The following is a 20,752-nucleotide window of genomic DNA, read 5'->3' as shown; positions in this document are numbered from 1 at the left end:
AGTACAAAAGGGTTAAAGGGTTTGCTCAAGTCCATTTCAATGCAATACTCATATGTCCATGCTTTCTATGGGCAACACTCATTACAAGACATGACTGTAAAAAATGGACCTTGCTGCCAGTTTAAAGAAAACATGATGGCATGTTTTAATATAGTTTAAAGGTTTTAATTTTATTTTTTTTTTTTTTTAAATAAAAATCACCTTTTTATCTTAATTAAATGCAAAAAAAACAAAGGAAAAAAAGCCAACATTTTTTAAATAAAGCATGCCTTCCAAACCTGCGTTTTTTTTTATCACCAGCAAAATAAATACAAAATGCAGCTGTTCAAATTTGTATGCCCCTTAGCTGAGATTTAAAAAAAGCATAAGTCCCTCCCTACTGCTTAAAAAAAAATTGATAAGCCTTCCCCTTTTTGCAACCCCCCCTCTAATAAATAACAAACAGTTCCTTAGTTATGTGCTTTTATATAGTATTGATTAGTTATTAATAAAATATAAGGTGTACCAATGGTCGTTTCAGAGAATGGTATTGAAAATTTGCCTCAAAGTCATGGAAAAGTCGTGGAAATTCATTGGTAAAAACGCGTATGAACCCTGAAATACAGTTTTCCGATGTATTGTCATCCATGACCGCAGAGTATTCAGTCCGCTCCACGCCTCCATGTGTAACTGTGGAGGTGCTGCGCGTGCCCGCAGACTGACTCTGTCATCTCGTCTTGTTCCTCTCCTGCAGGCCGAAGAAGCTGCTCCTTCCTTCATTATCCCGCTCTGCATGATCCCACGGCCCTGCCAGGCTGTTTCTTACGCGTTGCTTTACTTTCTTTCTTTGCCTTCACATACCTACAAAATGCAGCGATGAAAAGGCCTGCATGCTTATCCTGTATTTCCCTGCCAGCTGACTGCCATTGGGCCTAACAGCCACCAGCTCTGTGGGCATGACCGCCGCCTGCATGAGGAAATATTTCATTTCTAGACTCCAATATTAAGCCAGCTGGATGCAGACGATGCATTCTTGGCTCCAGCACTTTAGTCTTTGTGTGAAAGGGAGTTCCTGCTTGTGGAAGTGACTTTTTTCTTCCTCTACTGTATAAAGAAACGGATGTATAAATGAATATTTTTATTATTTTATCCTTATTTCGAAAATATTGTATTTGTATCCAAGAGAAAACTTTGAAAAAATCCCAAAAAAAGTCACTGTGTAAAAAACCATCTTGGGGGGGCGATGTAGCACACTGTATATTACAAGTAATGTGAATTTTGTCAGTCTGTGTGAGGGTGTTGAAAATGAAAAGGCTCCTCATATATTTCATGCATTTTCAAATCATGATAAATGTGTTGAGATAGATCTGAAGGTGAGTTAGCCTTCTGTGATATGAAAGGTTCTTCTAGCAAAAACCCATTTGGAAACCTTTTTTTTAAAGCGTATCATGATAGGAGGTTGTACTCACTGACACACCCATCTAATGTATCTTTGCACAGGCCTGACATGTAGCTGGAGACTTAGAGTTACTTCTCTTCTGTCCATTTAAATGTGAAGTTTAAAGGAAATATTTAAAGAGGGACTTCTCATTTGACAAAACCATTAACACCACTGCGTTTTTGCACAATCTGTATCACTAGTTATATATAGATATGACTGCAGGTCATTTATTTTTTGTTTGTAGATGACCAACACTTTGTTGCTCTACACATGCATGTCGTAAACAGATACTGGCCTCAATAACGGGGTTCTCCGAACCACTAAAGTAAAACGTTTAGCCTCGGAGACACATTGTCTTTGAAAGTTACGACTATTTTCATTTGGCAACAAAGGCCACACGTTGAGGTAAGACTTGAGTGTGCATAGAATAAGAATAGTAAGTCAAGACAGTGGGATGCTACTTTTCATACTCTGTAAAAAAAAAAAAAAAATACTCAACTGTCCAGGAGCCAGTCTTTAAAAAGATTACATTGTGTTTGACTGCGTTTCATAAAATGCTTGGTGAGGTGATTACTTGATAATTTAATCTGTTGTAGGACAATGAATACCTGATTGAAATAATGATTATTAATTCTCTGTATTACTAAAGATAATCGATAACCATTTGGTGTAAAATATTAGTCCTCAGCACTGGTTGCAGGCAACAGTTTAATGGTTAACTTGATGCAAAATATTCTTTAAGGAAACTTCCTGGAGATGAGTTGAATCGTGCAATACTGTACAGAACTGTGAGAACTCACAAAATTGCAATACATGGATGACCATAGGAATGTAGGAAACAGCAACTGTGAGTGGTGGACTGGAACACGCCACGGCGAGATGCACCGCAGAGGGAAAATGTTAGCCTGCGAGTCTAAAAGCCCTGATAGCTCTTCACGCTGAGCAGCACCAAAGCTTCAACCTGTAGTTTCAGCAGCCTAGTTGCCAGAGAAAAATCTTTGCATTTTACATTTCTGTGCACGGAAAGCTTTTTTAAATTTTAAGTTAATTTATTTTTTTTAATGACAATACATTTCTGTGAGGATAGTAGCATGAAAAGCTTTTTGCTGAGACATCTTTGCTTTCCCTGTTAATATAGTGGAACAAGAAGGTTGCTGCTTTTCTTGCAGGGATAGTGGCTCAAAAAAGCAGTTGTGTTTTGACAAGACCGCTTATTTTCCTGCAGGGGAAAAGATCTTAACACCAGTTAGGTTTTTTTTTTTTTTACATTGTTGCATTTCTGCCGAGATACTGTTTTTGTTGAGACATCTCTGCTTTGCCCGCTGGGATTTTGATACTGGAAGTGTTGCCAAAATATCACTGCTCTTCTAATGGCAACTGTTTTAAAGGCGATGCACGTCTGCTACAGCTTTGTGTGTGTAGCTCTGTACATACACCGTAACCCCGGAAAGCAGAACCACAGATCCAGCTTTTTAAATTGTTTCCCCTATGGGAATCTGAAAACTCAGTAAGCTCTTTGCACAGAATCAGACCAGAAAGATTTGATATCCGAATGACCGGCTGACCTGCAGCTTCATTGTCAGAGCTACATGCCACCGCTAGCAAGGCCAAATATCAGGGTAGGGATTCGCATTAGCCTGCTGAAAAGGGCATTGGCTTTTTTTTTTTTGAACACGTACTTTTGAAACTGTTGTGTAGCCCACTGCTGCTTATTATGACTCCCAGCTGTAATCATTGTCCCCCTCGTCAATATTAGAACTGCTGAATTCATAAAGCTGTAACTTTGCAACTAGATTTGGTACAGTGTGATCAGAACAGAAATTCCTCCAATAGACATGATTACATTTGATTTATGCTGCACTGAATGAGGAAAATATGCAAAGACTAGCTCATAGCTGTGTTTATTGTGTAGATTTACCAGGACATTATTTTGAATTTCCCAGATTAAAAAGCAAACTGCCCCCTGCAGGTTAACATTTTTGTGGCAGACCCTCCTTCTCTGTGCATCGAGCTGTGGTGTAAAACAAGTGAAATTGCACTAAAAATCACAGTTGTATGATATTTGAGAGTATACAGTACATTTTAGACATAGCATTTATTCTTGTTCCTCATGATTATATGAGTGTTAATGATTTTTTTTTCCAAGGAGTGATGAATACACACATTCAGTTGCTGTTGTGTTCTTAATTTATTCTGTTTTCCATTTTAATCATTTGCACTGGAAATGAACGGATGTGTGTTCAAATGACATTTATGCTTGTCAGGATTGCAGATAAATAAGGAAGTATTTTTGTTAAATGAGTGAAAAGATCTCTGCTGTAACAAAGCCTGGCATCCCAAAGGCACTTCTGCACTATCAACGGACAACGGCACGTTAATACACAAAGAAAAAAAACAGCAAAACACTTTCTTGTTACAACGAAGTACACCTGCTGTCGGTAGAAACACACGGGCGATCTTAGTGCTTAGATGCTTTTGAAAGTGGGCCTCAACCTGCTAAAAATGTGAATTGTTTTAAATGGATTTTTGCAAAGACTAAAGTATATTGTTACAGCGAGTCTAAGAAACTGAACATGTACTCCACCTGTGTATGAAATATTTAAGTTGTTAAAACAAATAAAAGTGAAAGAAAGCAAAGTAAGAGACATTTTGATTATTCTCATTGAATTAGCACTTAACCCGTGAGGACTGTTTGGTGCATTTTACATGCTTTTCATTCTCCATTTTTAATCACATTGTGCAAGATTGTATTGTGTTTTTTTTTTTTTTTAATCTTGGAATTTCCAGCTCAGCCATCATTTGTCACTCTTATTACTTTAGAGACTATTATCAGACTGTCAGGTGGTATCTGACTGATCTTAACTGAAAGCTGTTTGACTATTAGGCTTCTTTCATTTATTTATTTTTTAATTTTAATTGATTGATGTAATTTACACTTTAAAACCTGGAGCAGCATCACTTTTCATGTGTTGCTTTCAGATACCTTTTATAAGTATTTGAGCCTTTGAACCCTGACCAAATTGGTGCGATTTACTAAAAAAAATAAATAAAAAAATAATAATAATGAGCAACTTGTTAGGAAATTAGTTTATTTAGAATGTATTTTAAAAAAAAATTATTTTCTCTAATCTCATTTTAAATTTTAACCATTTTTAATTTATGTGAACTGTATTGTTTTAAGCGCTTTTATTTTAATTTTATTTTTGTATTTTTCTTAGCTTCATTGTAAATGCAAGCTTGCTGTCAATGATCCATTGAGACTAAATAAAGATTTATATATATATATAAAAGCAAAGAGGGGAAAAAAGCTAGGGGAGAACTATATATATCGCTAATTATCAGAATTTGATATTTAAAGTTATGATAGAGATATATTAGGATTTTTGAAGGCCAAGAGAAATGCAGAATCGATTAGAGAATCAATTGACTACAATAAAGCCGGCTTTAATATGACACGTGTGCAATGTTTCAAAGTATGAAGTTGCACAAAACAAAGTTGCATGAAATTTAAAGAAACAGAAAAAGCAGATACTCCAGTAAAGTGCCAGTACCTCAAAATCGCACTAAAATACTGCACTTGAGTAAAAGTACTTTGTTTTCACTCCATCACTTGATGTTATTCATAAATCGGAGCCTGCAGGTCCCAGTGTTGTTACTATTCAGATTATTTTTGTCATTAGATTGCCTCCAGTAACTGAAATTAATTCAGACGATGTCATGTTCACTGCCCGATGTTCATAACACAACAGATTTTATGAAAATCGGTTCATAATTAAGCGAGTTTCAGTCGGTTAAGTAGAGAAATCTGCATCTCTCACTACACGTTGTTTACGAGCGGATCTTGACCTCACCAATATGGCGCCCGCGCAGTCGCACATTATCTCCGTTGCTAAGGTCTGTGCCTAGCAACGCTCCGCTTTCAATGAAGCACAATAATGAATTGTTGAGACAGGTGTCAATCACCTGCGGCTACCTCCCGCCCCCAGGTGTCGCGAGCCAATGGCAGCCAGGCCGACTGACAAAATGTTTGATTGTCTTCGCTAAAAAACGAGGGAGCAGGTAAAATTTAAAAATACTGCCCAAATGTTGTCTTTGTATCGTTACGGTCAGATATTAACGGATGGAGAGGGATGTTGCGTTTTGCTGCGGTAGAAAACTTTTTTCGGGAGGAAAGTTACTGAAGACATTAGTTTGGCCTCGTAAACTCTGTGTACGCCTCTAAAAGGTGAGCCAAGCTTACGTTTTTTCTCTCTCCTCTTGTCTTTATTGCTACTTTTTATGTTATTTTGTGTTGATTTCTTTTTTTTCTTGTCACTTTTTATTAATTTACTATGTTTTAATGACTTGCTGATTTGAAGGGGGATTTGTATTTGGTCTTTGGGCTTCTTTTCTCTGAATTGACTTTTATTGTGAGATATTTTATCCTTAACTTCGTGGAAATGGACTAATTGAGCTAAGCTAAGCTAAGCTAAACTAAGCTACTGTATTTGCTTAAATAATTGAACCCAACAGGCTTTTGTTTGGGACAAGCAACTATATGGGATGAACTTTTAATTCCCTTTACACAAAATTGTTGCTCAGCAAAGATAGAGAATACAATCAAATTAGTTATTAAACCCTTTCAAAGCTAGGCATTCAAAAAAGTAAATACAAAATAAAACAGGAAGACGGTAATGAACAACAAAACAAGAAATGATCCAAAAGTTGGCAAGAAATCTTTAAAAAGTACCAAAAAAAAAAAAAGTTACAAAACCTAAAAAAAAAAAAAGATAAACAAAAACAAAGAATATAAAGCAAGATGTTACCTGAAAAATGCTTACAAATGATAAAACATTTTGTGAAAATAATTAGAAATACTGTCCTCCTTGGTGCTCATGGTGTCACTTAAATGAACTGAATGATTTAATTGTAGAGAATCTCACCAAGCTAACAAAGTGTGTCCATACTGACAAAAGTTTAAACATAAATACACATTTGTATGTGTGATCTAAGCAGCTAACTAATGTTAACTCAAAGCAGATAGCCAGCATACATCCAAACAACTTCTATAAAAACGAACTGAATGGTAACCAGACCAAGCCTCTAACCTAAACATGCCGTTATATGTCAAAATGTGTAGCCACACCAGGCTAGTAAGTACTACTATGACTGGGCATTAATTAGGACTAGGCTTTTATTTGAAGTTTTATGGTAAACTAAGTTGCATAATATGTGTTTGATGCACAACTGCCCACGAGAAAATGAAATACAGAGAGATTTGCCTTGGTATTATTTACCATGAATAGCTGAAATTGTCTTATTTTGAAAAATATCATTGTGATGTTATCAGTCTGCTGAAGTTATTATAAAGATGTACTATTTGTCTGTGGATTCAGAAAATGCCTGAATGATGAGTCATGCATACTTTGATACTGTTGACACTTTGAGCATCTAATCATTGTGCTGACCATTATGTATAAGCAATATTGGCGTTTGTTGTTACTGTTATTTGCTTTATGTGTGCCTTACTGGCCTCTGTGTATTACTGCTGGCATGGTGCATTACTCATAGACGGGCGGCATAATTGTTTTTTGCCTTGGGAGGCAAAAGTGCATGCACTAGCCCTGACTTCTCTGTCAACGCATGTCTTTGTGCATGCAATTAACCATGCAATGTTCATCTTTGCAACAACAGGCATGTCAAACTTTGGATTTCTCCAAATACAAAAGCGGTGTGTTACAGTAGCAATACTCCATAAAGCAATAGTTTGGAAGGTGGCCGACAGAGCGCCTTTAACAGTCTGGGGTGACTTTTTGTAACTGTTCTCAGTCAGAGAGAAGCGTTTTGACGGCTCCTTTTTTCCCTTGCGTTTTTGCAGGAGTGCACGACCAGTTCTCACTCAGAGTTGTCACATTTTGCCCCTTGCAGTGGACTTCTGCATCTACATTTTACGCTTTAGGTGTCCGTCTGCATCTGCTGTCGACGTTCTGGGATGCTGCTACCGTGATTTCAACACAAGCACATGATGGGAATATTCTGCATGTGGTTATGTTTAGACAACAACAGCACATCACCCAATGCGGAGAGATCAACAAACACACATGCTGGCACGGAGGGTTAGGTTTAGGCAAAAAAGGCACATGGTAAGCTGTAAAAAAACAAAACAAAAACACATTCAGACAGGAAGTGACAGATTCCTTCATGACAGTCCAGACTTTGTTCAATCCATCGACCTCCTCTCCAGCCCCCCCATAGGGACCTTTGTGCTGCTTATATTACATTGTTACCAGCAGCGTTTCAACCTGACGCTGTCCAATGGCATATCATGCAGACGCAACAGGTTCCGTCTGGCCGCATTCATAACTGACGGTGCCTGTCTGCGTATCAAGCTGCTGCAGCAGGTGCTGTACGGCAGCATATAATAACACTGTGCACGTTTCTGTCTGCCCATGTTCTTGACTGATAAGGTCCAGCGGCACATCATGTGGACAAAAAAGGTGGCATTTGACATCAGGATCTTACGCCAAAAGCTGTGCAAAACTGTCAGATATGCCGACTTCAGAATGAGATCTGACTGGAGTGTCACACTGTGGAGTTGGCCTACTTCACCCCAGGTATCCATCCCCTCTGTCTGTTATATTGTGGTTTTCTTTGTCCACCTTTTCCTGTTTTGTTTTCCTCTTTCTCGTTCTTTTATTCCTTTAATTGGGCATTTCTGTTGCTATAACAACAGAGGCTGAGTTGGGGTCATCTGTAATAACAAGCACGCGGTGTCTGGGGCTGACATTGTGTTGCTTTTCATTTAGGAATTCCAATTATCTTTTGTCCTCCATGTGGCACAGATAAAAAGCACTTTAGAAACTGCCACCTGGGACAGCAGTGTGTCCTGGATTAGACAGACCCGGAATTTTGGTCATTTAACAATGCTCATTGTCATGGCATTTTAAATATACGCTATATTTGAATATTGTCTTCTCTTTACCTTATACAACAGCTGATGGAGGCAGCAGTAAACCAGTAAAATAACTGTTTGTTTTTTTAACCGAGTCTGGCGTTTTTGATATAATGGCTTCAAATCCCTGTGGTAAGGGCTGTCTTGCATCAAAATAAAGCAGTGAAAATATTCTGCATATAGCTTCATATAGCTTGATTTTTTAATGATTATGACTTGATGATGATGATGATTTATTTTTATAATAATTATATGTACATGAAGCGTCAGTTTTCAACCCCGAAGTTCTCGATCCATATAGACTCGTGACGCACTGTTTGTGAATGAGGTCCAGTGACTTTTGACGGACCTCTGACAGTTATGAAAACCAGCTGACATCATAGCTGTTATGAGCCGTCTTTTCTTTGTTGTGCTGCAGCTCCATCTGGTCATTCTGTCACTTTGATTTCTTACCAGAAATCTTCTCCCACTGTAACCAGAGCCTGTAGTTTCATGATTTAAAAAAACAACCCACAAAATATTTAAAGGCAGCCTCTGGTTTATTTGCAGTACAAATATTCCTTTCTACAAAATATGAAATGAAAGTGTCAACTTGGTTTGAATATTCCGGCACCCCAACTCTACAAAGTTAGTGTTGTGATGCTTTTTGAAGATGACATTCATTTCAAAATCTTGTAAATTAGGCACAACTACTTATTCTATGCTGTGCATTTTACTGTGGCATGTGACACTTGTTAAGGGCTTTATGTGTGTGCGAAGACACACACACACACACACACACACACACACACACACACACACACACACACACACACAGACACACACTCAGGAAGTACAGCTGCTAAAAATATCATTATCTCTCCTCTCGGCTTGTGTGTCTCTCAGGTTTTCTCTGTCTTGTCTTCTCTGTGTTTCGTGGTGGCGGAGCTGCACTCGTCTCCAGTTTCGCCTCTGATGTAGCACATATTCCATTTGTGAATCCTCCAAATTAGATTTCAGCCCTTTTAACCAACCGTCGGCCCAAGAGTGTAAAATCACTGTCTTAAATTTTCCCGCAACAATAATGTCAGAGAAAGTGTTGCTCTGCAGTCGGGCGTGAAGCAAGATACGTTTCCTACCTCGAGTTTCTTCAGAATATCACTGTGGAAAATGATGTTTTTCCTTCTTTTATGATTCCCCTTTAAATGCACAAATGAACCAGTGAATTTTCTAAATTTGAATGTTGGCTTGTCATTAGTGATGCTTTTAATTACTCTAATCCTTTTGTTGCAGTTGCTGCTGCCGTTTTAATGTTTTTATGAAATCAACCTTTCTCAAGGTCAGCCCAATTAGCTGTCGTTAGTGCTGCTGTTTATATTTACCCTTCTTAGAAGCCTATTATTAATCCCAAAATTGTGCCTCTCATGTCGGCCTCACTGAATGATTCACACAATAAAACCTTTGTTTTTTTTAGCACCTAAATATTTCATATTGAGCTAGTTTGTTGGAACTAGAGTCTGTTCAGCAACAGCGGGCAAAAATGAGACTTGGGAAAACGCTGTTATCTCGCTGCCGTGTTGTCTCAGGTTTGCTGTATGACATTTTGAAATATCACACAAAAGCAGTTGAGGCTGTTAAAGGTTCTCATGCCTTCAACGCTCCTTGTTTTACAGTCATTTTCTGTAAATGATTTTCACTTTTCTTTGCGTTAAACATGTTTTTTCACCTTATGCAGGCACATGTCTGGCACTCATGCCATTACATTTATGACATTTCGCTTTTAAAAAAGTTTATTATGAGAAGGTCAGTACAGTAAAGTTGTTAAATAGAGTTGTGGTGGACAATGAAATTGTGAAATAAGAGATTCTGTCTGCAGATTAAGAATTATTTTACTTTATCTTCATTTTGAATGTCAGCTTCACCTTGAGGGATTGAGCTCTTTGTAGCTTATAACTGAACTTCTGATCAGATGATTGCTACAATTTTTGCTAAAATAACTAAAATGGAAGGAGTGTCTGTGTGAATTTTCCAACAACAGCTCATCTGTTCAACTTCACACTTGGCAGGTGTATTGCTGAGGACCTATAGAAGATGAGGAAAAATATATTAGTAGCATTATGTAGTGAATTACCTATGATACGCGGCTGGGTGGCGTCAGCTGAGAACGCGGCCGGACAGAAGCTGTAGAGTCCGTATGATACGCCGCTGGATGGCATTAGGTTGAAACTCTGACAGTAACAACATAAAATATGGAGCATGAAGGTCCCTGTAGGGCGGGTGGGAGTGGCGTTGGGGCTTTATTTACCATTATTTACTATTGCAGTACTTTATCTAACATTATATTTAATCTAACATAACAGTGTTTTATTAAACCTTATTATAACAGTAGTTTATGTAACCTTATTGAATTGCAGTAGCCACTTTATTTGTAACTGTATTTATAAATGTGTATTTTAGTAGTTTACAGTAGTTTAGAGGAGATTTCAAACCATTTTCTTCCGCTTATCCGGCGTTGGGTCAAAATATTGTGTTGCATTTTGTGTATCGCGATATAGCCTAAAAAAAATTAAAAGAAATATATATAGTGGTATTATTTTCAAGTCACATCGCCCAGCCCTATGAAGAGGTATTATTAGACCCTCTAAAAACAGCTTTCAGCTTTGATGTTAAAATGTTTTGGAACTGCATCCAAGTGGGAAATGATCCTCATTTAAAAATCCTTTCGATCTCACTGAGTCACTCTCTGCCCTGGCCTCCTTTGTCTTTCATCTCCTCATCATCTCCCCTTTTCCTCTCTCCTGCTCGTTCTCCTCTCTTTACGCAGATTGCCTCCTTATCTCCCTGCATTCACATTCATCCCCACTGTTTCCTGTGCCCTGTTTTCCTCTCCTGCCTCCTCCACCATCCTCTTCCTCCACCTCTTCTGTATCATTGCGAATCAGCTTTCCTCCATTTCTTCTTCTCCCTCCGTCCTGCACCTTATTTCCATCCTTATCTCCTCCACCTCATTATGCTCGCATCATTCTGCAACTCTTTTGCTCCCCACTCGCGACACAATCTCTCTTACACCCTCTGCTCTTCTTCTTGTCTTCACCTCCTCCTCCATCCCTGCCTCCCTCCATCCCTGCCTCCCTCCCTGCCTCCCTCCCTCCTCCACAGTGCTGCATTATTCAGACTGAGTGCTATTTGGAATGGCTTGTGTTGTCCCTGAGTACCTCTCCTCTCATCGCGCTCCATGGAGCATCGCTTTGGAGTTTAACCCCTCCCTGCAAAACCCCCAACTGCAGCAGACACACACACACACACACACACACACACACACACACACACAAAAGCATGGCACACACATACAACATTCATCAATTCACGTACAGATTCCTTGCACCCAAGCATTTTTCTGCACATGGCGAGATCAACATAAAGAAATCGACATGTCACACATGCTCCTTCCTTCTCTTTTCTTTCGCTTTCTTCCCCAAATACCAGCCAGGGGTCCTCAGAGATCACTTAAGCAGGAGCTGCAGGGCCAGACTACAACAGAACAAGGCGTCTTTTATTCATAACTACCAGCAGAAGCGAGCTAAGGCACTTCAACTGCAGGCACCACAGCCTCACAACACAGAGCAGGGACAAGCTTCTGCATGGATAACAAAAAAAAAGAGGAAACATCCCTGCATAATTAATCGTTTAAAAAAACAGGGAGGACTGAATTGAAATACAAAGAGATACAAAGAGTCGCTGAAGAGTCGCTTCAGTGGAAGATCCCGCGTCTTTAGTGATGTATAAAAGTAAAGCGGGAGGAAAAGAGGAAAGTGAGAGGAAATGTAAGAAGATTTAGAAGAAACTGTTGCTGAATTGAGCAATTGTGCATTTTTTATTCTCCTCGCTCTTTCTTTTGCACTGGAGCCATGGATGTTTAACAGAACAGCATAGCAGGGTTCCCGCGGTTCCTTAAAGGGTTCTAAAAGGAATAAGATAACCAGGGCTAAAGATGGTATTAAAATATGTTATACCAGTCTTTCAAAAGTCTCCATACTGCTCATCTGAAGTGATCAAAGTGTCCTGAAGCCCCAGTGTGCCAAGTTGTTTTGAAAGACCTCACTGGCGTCATATTTATAGCCTTGTTGTAGCCTGTAGCTCCTAGTTTGGGAGCTGCGTTTATGTATGCGCTCTTGCTCGAGACCAACAGCCAATGTGATGGTCGCTATATGGCGGGCGGGGCGGTGGATGGATCAAACAAATCCAAGACTTTTATGTGAGAGTCCTGTGTTCTCTTCCCAACCGAATGTGATGTTTTTTTTCTGCAACTTACCATTTGCCTCTTTTGCCTAATCCTTACCATCCGTGTGCATTTGTTGATGTCTCTGGGTTGGTTGCCATGTGCTTGTGTTGCCTGAACATAACCACCTGGAGCGTAATCCCATCATGTGCATTTGTTGACATCACAATATCGGCATCCTGGAAAAGTAGACTCAGAAGGATGCACATAGCGTAATATGTAGACGTGGAGTCCACTGCAAAGTGGCGATTATGTGATGACTTGTGATGAGAGCATGTTGAAAAGCATTATACAGTGCCTCACGGTGCCCCTAAAATCTCCTAAGTGGAGCCCCTTCTAGCTACCATATTACAGACGGATGTTTAAACTCTTAAGATGCGCATGGTGTTATTTTTTGTTTTTAATAAAATATTGTAATATCTGTTAAAGCAAAATTGACTTAATGCTCTCATGGAAACTAAATTGACGTTACGCGTTTTTTATTGGGCCGTGGGAGGCTCGGGCTTCTTTCCCTGGGACCCGCGCGTCCAGGATCACTACTTGTTTTAGTGGCAATGATATTGAAGTATCTAAACAGTAAATATATAAAGTTTAAGTATCTTCAGATCACTTTTTAAGATGTATAAAAGGGGTTAAAATCCACAATGATGAAGTGTATATGAAGGTCCATAAGTGTGAAATCACAGTTGTTCTTGGGGAGACCAAAAGGCTTTTTGCTGCTGTTCCTAAAACATTTGCAGCTTGGAGTGTCTCTCTTAGTGTTTCGGCAGTTGTCGCCTTCATTGAGTATTTCTCTTTTCAGCACAGTGGCCTCTGTGACACCACAACTGTCTCTCTCTTATGATGAATTTCTTTGTTCCCTCTTTAATTTTCGCTATGGGCCATGCACATAAACTATAGGGAACACAGATGAGAGATATGAGCTATGAATTTTCTTACAGATGAAAAGTTGAGTGTTAGTGGTGGCACTGATGATGTGACTAGGGCATCAGGGTTGAAACTCTCCTGCATTTTTCATGCGAAATGTCTTTTTATAGCCAAGCTGTGTTGGGATGCAAGCTAGCTGCCAGTGAAATGGAGTTACTGACGTCAAACACGACAGAGACACTGAACCAGTGATGGTTTATAATTCCTTACATAAATTGGAGGTGTAAAAGGTCATGACTCCTAAACTGATACACCGTTGTACTGTATATTTATTTATGTTGTTTAAGCAACATTGGTTTAATTTATAGCTTTGAGCATAAAGTGGAGAAGATGAAAATCACTGAATCAATGCCTTTAGAAACAGCTCACAGACTGAATCACTGGCAGCCACATAGTTGTTGTCAATAGTAACCACAGGTCAAATGTCACTTTAACTTGGTCGCTAACTCTCAAAGTCTTGTTCATGTTCATGAATCATATAATCGAATTAATCCTTGAAACTAGCGAAATCTCTTAGCAACTAAAAAGGTAAAAAAAAACAAAAATCACACAAACCCTCCACACAAAGTTAAAAAGAGGCAAATATTATGTTAATTTATTGCCATTAAGGCAGCTAAGGGGAGTTTTAGTGCTTATTGTACTCTTTTAATTTGAAGCCCCAGTAACTTGCTTCAGACTATAAGACTATTAACAAAAACAATGTGTCATTTCTATACAGTAATGACTCCAAATGCTTCCTCTGTTGGCTGCGGGTCAGTTGGAGCTCTCCCAACATAAATTAAAATTAGAGCAAAAGTTGCTCTTACACCAACATTAAGTACATTAAGTCTCAAAGGCTTTGCTTTTACATTTTGCCATTAGTGAATATAGGAATTTACTATTGGTAAAATGTAAAAAGTGTCTGTGACGTCAACAAATGCACATGATGGGATTACGCTGCATGTGGTTACGTTTAGAAAACACTTGGTAAGAAAATCTGGGTAGTCAACACATGCACATGCTGGCACGGATGGTTAGGTTTAGGCCAAAAAGGAGTATGTTAAGGTCTAGACAAAAAAAGTTTGTTGGGTCCATCCAGTGCCCCTCCTGCCCGCCCTATAGGGACCTTTATGCTCCTTATACTACATCATTACCATCTTGTGGCGTATCATGCCGACACGACAGGTTCAGTTTGGACGTGTTCACAACAGACCGCGCCTGTATCATGCTGCCGTGGCAGGTGCTGTCCAGTGGCGATTAATAACACCACAGACGGTTCTGTCCCGCTGCGTTCTCAACTGAAGCCGTCCAGCTGCATATCACACAGACAGGAAAAGTGTCTTTTTGCGTTGGTATCTTACACTGAAAGCTTTTAAAAGCGGTGGTATTTGAGGATTTCAGAATGAGAACAGGCTGGCCATACAAAGTGTAGTTTCATTAGACGTTGGCAGAGTGAGCTTCACTTCATCCATGGCTGTAGTCCACCTGCAAACTGATTGAGAGAAAAAAAGTAGAATAAAACAAAAGTCACCTTTTCTGAAATGATGGTGATGTTTTTTTGTTTTTTTTGGTGGATGAGACACAGAAATACTCATCACATGCTGTTGCTACTTCCTTTTCGCTCATTATGGAAATATCCAGAAAGATGTGGACAGCAGAAACAGCCGATCAGTTATGTGAGTTGAACGTTTGCTGTGTCAGAACTTATTTGGCATAGGCATTTCCACATCCCACCCAGCGCATCAACTTGTTTTCAACTAAACAAAAAAACACCTCAATTGCATAAAAATGTCTTTAAAAATTAATGGCTGGATAATCATCAATGTATATCATTGTGATACATGTGTTTTCAGTTTTTCAAGTTGTATGTAATAGAAAAATATAATACTTAGGTTTCAATTTGTGGCCTGAATCTTCAGTGTGTAGCCTGTGTTTTCCACTGCCTCTCCCTATAGACAAAGTGAAAATCTTAACGCCTCCCTCTCATCCTATAGCCCTGTGTTAGCTTTGCCCCATATTTGGAGAGAACTTCCAAAATCCATTTTCCATGCATTTTTGATGTTATGTTAATTTAAAATAACATGAAAAATGTATTATTACGTCAGACATGCATGGACCATTAATTTAATTTAAAAAGCACAGACTCAATGCTCTTTGGTACACTGCTGTCTATAAAACTGAAAGCCAAGGACAGATTTCTGCCTTTTTTCATTTTTTGGTGTTGCATAACATACAAATGGATAAACACTTTGCTAATAGTTTGTAGTAATACCTGTGGTTGGCAGAGTACTGGCTAAATGTACTTTCATTTACTCTTGAGCATATAACACACCTGTCGGTTTGATTACATGATGACTTGAAATTTCTGAGTGACCCATGACAGTTTTGCCAATCTACAGTACATTTTAAAATACCATTTTATTTGACACAATATGTAGCATGTTTCTTGTTAAAGACATAAACTGTAAATGTTTCAAAGGATAGTATACTGTATGTTTACATTATGCCAAACACATTTCTTAATATTAGCTGGAGTCTTAGGGGCGATGTCAACCAAAGCCTTATTTTCCAAAGCTCTTTTTCTGAAGCTCAGCATATTTTTAAATTATTAAAAAAACAAAAACAAAACTTATACAAGGGCTGGAAAAACACAACGGCAGCATGTTACGCAGACTGTGGGGAGCAGCTGAGAATGAGGTCAGATGGAGCTTGTTGCGTCCGCATGATACGCCACTTGACAACGTGGATTGAAACATATATTAGAATATAGAAGCAAAATAATGGTCCCTAAAGGGCGGGCAGGACGGGCACTGAATGGATCCAACAAACCCCGGACTTTGTTGCGAGAGTCCGTTGTTTGCTTCCTGTGTAAATGTGATGTTTTTGTCTACACTTTACCATTTGCCACTATTGCCTAAACCTAAACATCCATGCCAGCATGTGCGTTTGTTGACATCTGGGCATTGGTTGCCATGTGCTTTTGTTGTCTAAACATTACCACATGCAAAAAAATCATGTGTTTATGTTGACATCACAGTAGCGGCATCCTGGAACGTCAACAATAGACACAGAAGGAGGCAGTCCACTGCGAAGCGGCAATAAGTGACGACTTTAGATGAGAATGTGCTGTGTACAAGGAGACGGCACCATAAAGTAGCTACTAAGTCTCTTCTTCACGCCTTCTTTTTAATTTCTTATTTTTTTTACACAGACCCAAACAAAGACGGCGTCATCCTGCTCCAGCGTGTGATTTTAAGCGGTGTGTCACATCATTGTTCTTGACAATGGTGAGTACGTATCTCTTGTTCTGCCAACACTGCCTCTACCATGTGCACAATAAAGATATATAAGTTATATAGCCCATGATGTATCAAAATCATGTCAAATATCAGAGTGTGTTCTGATTCTTGACATATATCTTTTCTAAATTCCTCTTCCTCTGCATAGATATGCTCTGTCTTTTCTTGTTACATAACTACTCTGCAAAATCATTTTTTAATTGCATTTGTTTTATGTGAACACGATTTCTCCTTTAATCAAGATATTCATCACAATAACAAAAAGTACACACTCACACACACAAACTCATGCACGCAGTTTCACATCACCCATTGACTGTTTGTGAGGATTAAGAGGGATTACACTGCACGGACACATGCTTCAGAGCCTTTTGGGGGTTTGTGTAAGAGTGTATTTTATGTGGTGTTATTGTGAGTTCCAGGCTTTAGCTGTCGCTGTCTCGTGGCATGTCGGCTATATGACTGCAGGCTGCCTGTGTTTGTATTTGGCAGATGGCTCATGTCTATAGGTTAGTGGTGAGAGGCCTGCAGATGACAGGGATGTCCTAAACAAAGGCTGAAGGACCTGTGAGGTTCAGCTCTGTCTCTGCAGGTCGTCGCCATATGTGGAGAAAGCTGTTTCTGTCTTGTGACAGAAAAAAATCTCAGAAAAACTGTTTTAGATGATGTGCATTCAATTGCTGGTTTTAAAGTAATAGTTTAGATTTTTTTTTTTTTGCAGTGTTCTGGTATGGGGGTTGTCATCAGTGGTCAGGTTATTACATACAATAGATACTGGTTGACACACCCCAAGTTTCAAGAAGCGGAGCTCGAGTCCAACACAGAAGCTAAGCTCTGTGCTGCTTTGGATCGGGTCAGTGACAAAATGTTTATCAGCCGCCAAAAAAAACAAAAATCAGTATTGGTTTAAGTATATACTATATTAAGAGTATTTTGTTTGAAAAATATGAGAAGAAAGCAATGAGCAATGAAAGAAGGACCCAAAAACAACAAGAAATTAGTCAAAAAGTACAAGAATGAATTACCTGAAAATTAGTAAAAATTTTCCCTAGACATTTTCCCTAGCATTAAAAAAACAAGAAGAAAAAAAATCTAAATCTACAAATTTCTTATTTCTTTCAGTTTTTATAAAATGTCTTACTAAGTTGCTCATTGTTTTATTTCCCATGTTTTTGAAAGAAATAGCACCGATTTGCTCAGGGTTTAACTGTTCTCTTTCCTTGTGCTGCTGAAAATCAACACAAGAAATTAGTACAACTTTACCTGAAATTAGCACCAAAAAAAGAAGAAATTTTAAAAAGGAAATGACCTAGAAAAGTGCTTAAAATTATAAGAATTTTGTATCATAATTTTTAAATATGCAAACAGTTCTCTTTACTTCCCTTTTCAGCAGCACAAGGAAAGTGATGTCGCTCCAGGGTTTCAAAGGGTTAAACAGGGATTTTATAGTTTGAGTCCTGCTGGAACATCTTTATGCTGCCACAGCTGCATGTTCGTAGTCTGCAGGATAACTTTTGGCCACGTCTTTTCATATACAATAACATACAGCGTTAAGACCCTTTAAAGTGTCATAGTAGGAAAAACGCATTTGTTTTTAGATCTACAGCCCCAAAATGCTGACGATCTAAGAAGAAGGACGATGCTGTCCTCGTCAGAACAAAGTCTTTTCCATCCGATTGAGTTCATTCCTGTCTTTCACCGGAACAGAGCTTTTCAGTCATTACTTACCTTGAGAGTGTTTTTCTGTTTTTGAATGCATCATTTTCCCCCAGCTATTCCCATCGGGGCTGTGCTTTGTCAGTCAGGGGCTCGTCATCTCTCTCTGATCTGGATCTGAGAGTCAGGCTATTCTGGTTATCTTCTGCTGGAAAGCGATGATGATGATGGACACAATGATGACGCTGTTTTAGGACTAACAGCAATGTTGTGAAAGTCACACCCAAAGTAAGCCAGTTGGAAATTCACTCCTGGGGTCTCAGTTTCATAAAAACTTCAAATAAAAACCCAGTCCCTTTTAATAGCCCGGTGTGGTGACACATTTTGACAGATAAAGGCCTCTTTCAGTCAGAGGCCTGGTTACCGCGCAGTTTACTTTTTATAGAAGTTCTTTGGATGTTTAAAAATGGATTGTTGGCTACTAGCTGGAGTTTACCTTAGTTAGCTGCTTTGATCACACATACAATATGTATATACTGTATGTTTAAACTTTTGTCAATAGAGATTTACAATATTACACACAATGTACACTATGTTAGCTTGGTAAGATTCTCCACAATTCAATCATTCAGTGAATTTTTCTGACACCATGGGCACAAGATGGTATTAGGTGAAAAAAGAAGAAATTAGTAGATGGAAAAGCCTAGTTTAAAAAAAAAAACAAAAAAAAAACAAACAAAAAAAATGGAGGAAAAATGTCAAGTGAAACATATTCTTAATTTTATTTTTAAACTTGTTTTACAGATTTTATTATTGTTTTTTTTTAGATCATTTCTAGCTTTGTATTTTTGTTTATCTGTCTTACTCTCCTGTTTTTTTTAAATATGTATATCTTCAGGTAATTTCAACAGTTTTGTGAGAAAGGAATTAAAAACCCTGTCCCATTTTTGCTTACTTCTCTGTTTATGTTTACTTCTTAATGTAGAGATTGCTTTAATAGTCTTCAAGCTGCTTCCCATGTCCTTGTTTTTTTTTTTGTTTTTTTTACCTCTGTCATCTTAAAAGAAAATCTATTAATTTATCTTGTCTTCATTGTTAAATCACAAAAAAGGTAGGAGAGACCAATTACAGTATATAAAAAGAACTAAATGTATCTGGAGATAATGCCTGACCAGAAGCAACAGCAGAATTTATGTGAATTTATTCCTTCTTTTCATCCAAACACAAAATAGTGGTTTATTTATGGTAGTTGTAATGATAATTTGTCATGTGGGCGGCCGCTTCGACCACACAAACAAATTAAGTTGCTCTCTGGCTGCAGCCTGCACATAATTAAGCTACAAACACTTTAATCCTGTAATTATTAACATCAAAGATGGCACTTTTATATTATCATCTTACATAAATCTTTGATTGCGATTAAGTTTAGATACGTGGTATAAACCCTGTAAGGGTTAGAAAAAGGTTCACTTTAGGGTAGGATTTGGAACTTTGGCTGAAAATGGAAATTTAATTCACAGCTGAATATTTGTTAACACATAATTTTTAAATTACAGTATAATTGTTTGATGTTAAACTGCTTTTTTTTTGTAGCTGAGGCTTCTCCACCATTAACAGTGAAACATATTTCACTGCTTTTCCACACAGTTTTATTACACAGGGGTGTTTATTTTGACAGGCAGAACTGTTAGACACAAGATAAACAATAATTTCCAAACCCACACACCAAGGGATTAACTCTGAAAAATTAACAGAAAATAATAACAGCTGCAGATGAAATAAATATTGCATAATCAATATTACTGCATTTCCCCAAACAAACCCAGAACACGGCAGCGCTGGTTGTGTGGACCAAAAAAAGACGAGTCCAGCACGTGCAGCTTCATTTTCAATACATTCAGTGTTATTCTAAGAAATGTTTGTAATAGCCCCAAACTTTCCAAACTGTCCAGGAAGCAGGTGTAGGCGTGTTGTTTTTGGAGGCCCACACAGTGCTGTGCCCCCAGATCTGCCAGCGCTTTGGTGCTTTGTTTAATTGTTTGATTGATCGTAATACAAGGTAGATTTATTGTCAGCGTGGTTTAAGGAGAAATTTATGTCATGCCGTCCATCTTTTTATACAGTCTATGATATTAACGGTATTGTCTAAATCTATAGCTTGCTTGAAAATATATTGATATATCAGTCGTTATATTACCCAGCCCTAGTCAGCAGGTTATGTTTAGGCAACATAACTACTTTGTTAGGTGCCCTGTTCACCAAAGAGCTGTGGAGGGGAAGCA

General features: G+C 38.4%; 2 protein-coding genes across 3 annotated transcripts in view; both read left to right on the top strand.

Annotated features, from left to right (window-relative positions):
- Positions 1 to 4,055, top strand: part of hsf4 (heat shock transcription factor 4) — a 31,293-nt gene extending 27,238 nt beyond the window's left edge. For both annotated transcript variants that reach the window (XM_042495367.2, XM_088079731.1), the window contains exon 13: positions 734 to 4,055. The gene's annotated coding sequence lies outside the window, so the exon portion shown is untranslated. The remainder of the gene's footprint in view (positions 1 to 733) is intronic.
- A 1,397-nt stretch (positions 4,056 to 5,452) lies between these two features.
- LOC121949902 (guanine nucleotide-binding protein G(o) subunit alpha) overlaps positions 5,453 to 20,752 on the top strand; it is a 144,991-nt gene continuing 129,691 nt past the window's right edge. Inside the window, exons 1-2 of the mRNA XM_088079730.1 lie at positions 5,453 to 5,645; positions 16,727 to 16,802. The gene's annotated coding sequence lies outside the window, so the exon portion shown is untranslated. The remainder of the gene's footprint in view (positions 5,646 to 16,726; positions 16,803 to 20,752) is intronic.

This window comes from Plectropomus leopardus, chromosome 7, assembly GCF_026936395.1.
Source record: "Plectropomus leopardus strain MGB_pleo_1.0 chromosome 7, ASM2693639v1, whole genome shotgun sequence".
Lineage (NCBI taxonomy): Eukaryota > Metazoa > Chordata > Actinopteri > Perciformes > Serranidae > Plectropomus > Plectropomus leopardus.
The sequence above is the reverse complement of the archived record's forward strand: the minus strand, read 5'-3'. Positions and strand labels throughout refer to the sequence as shown.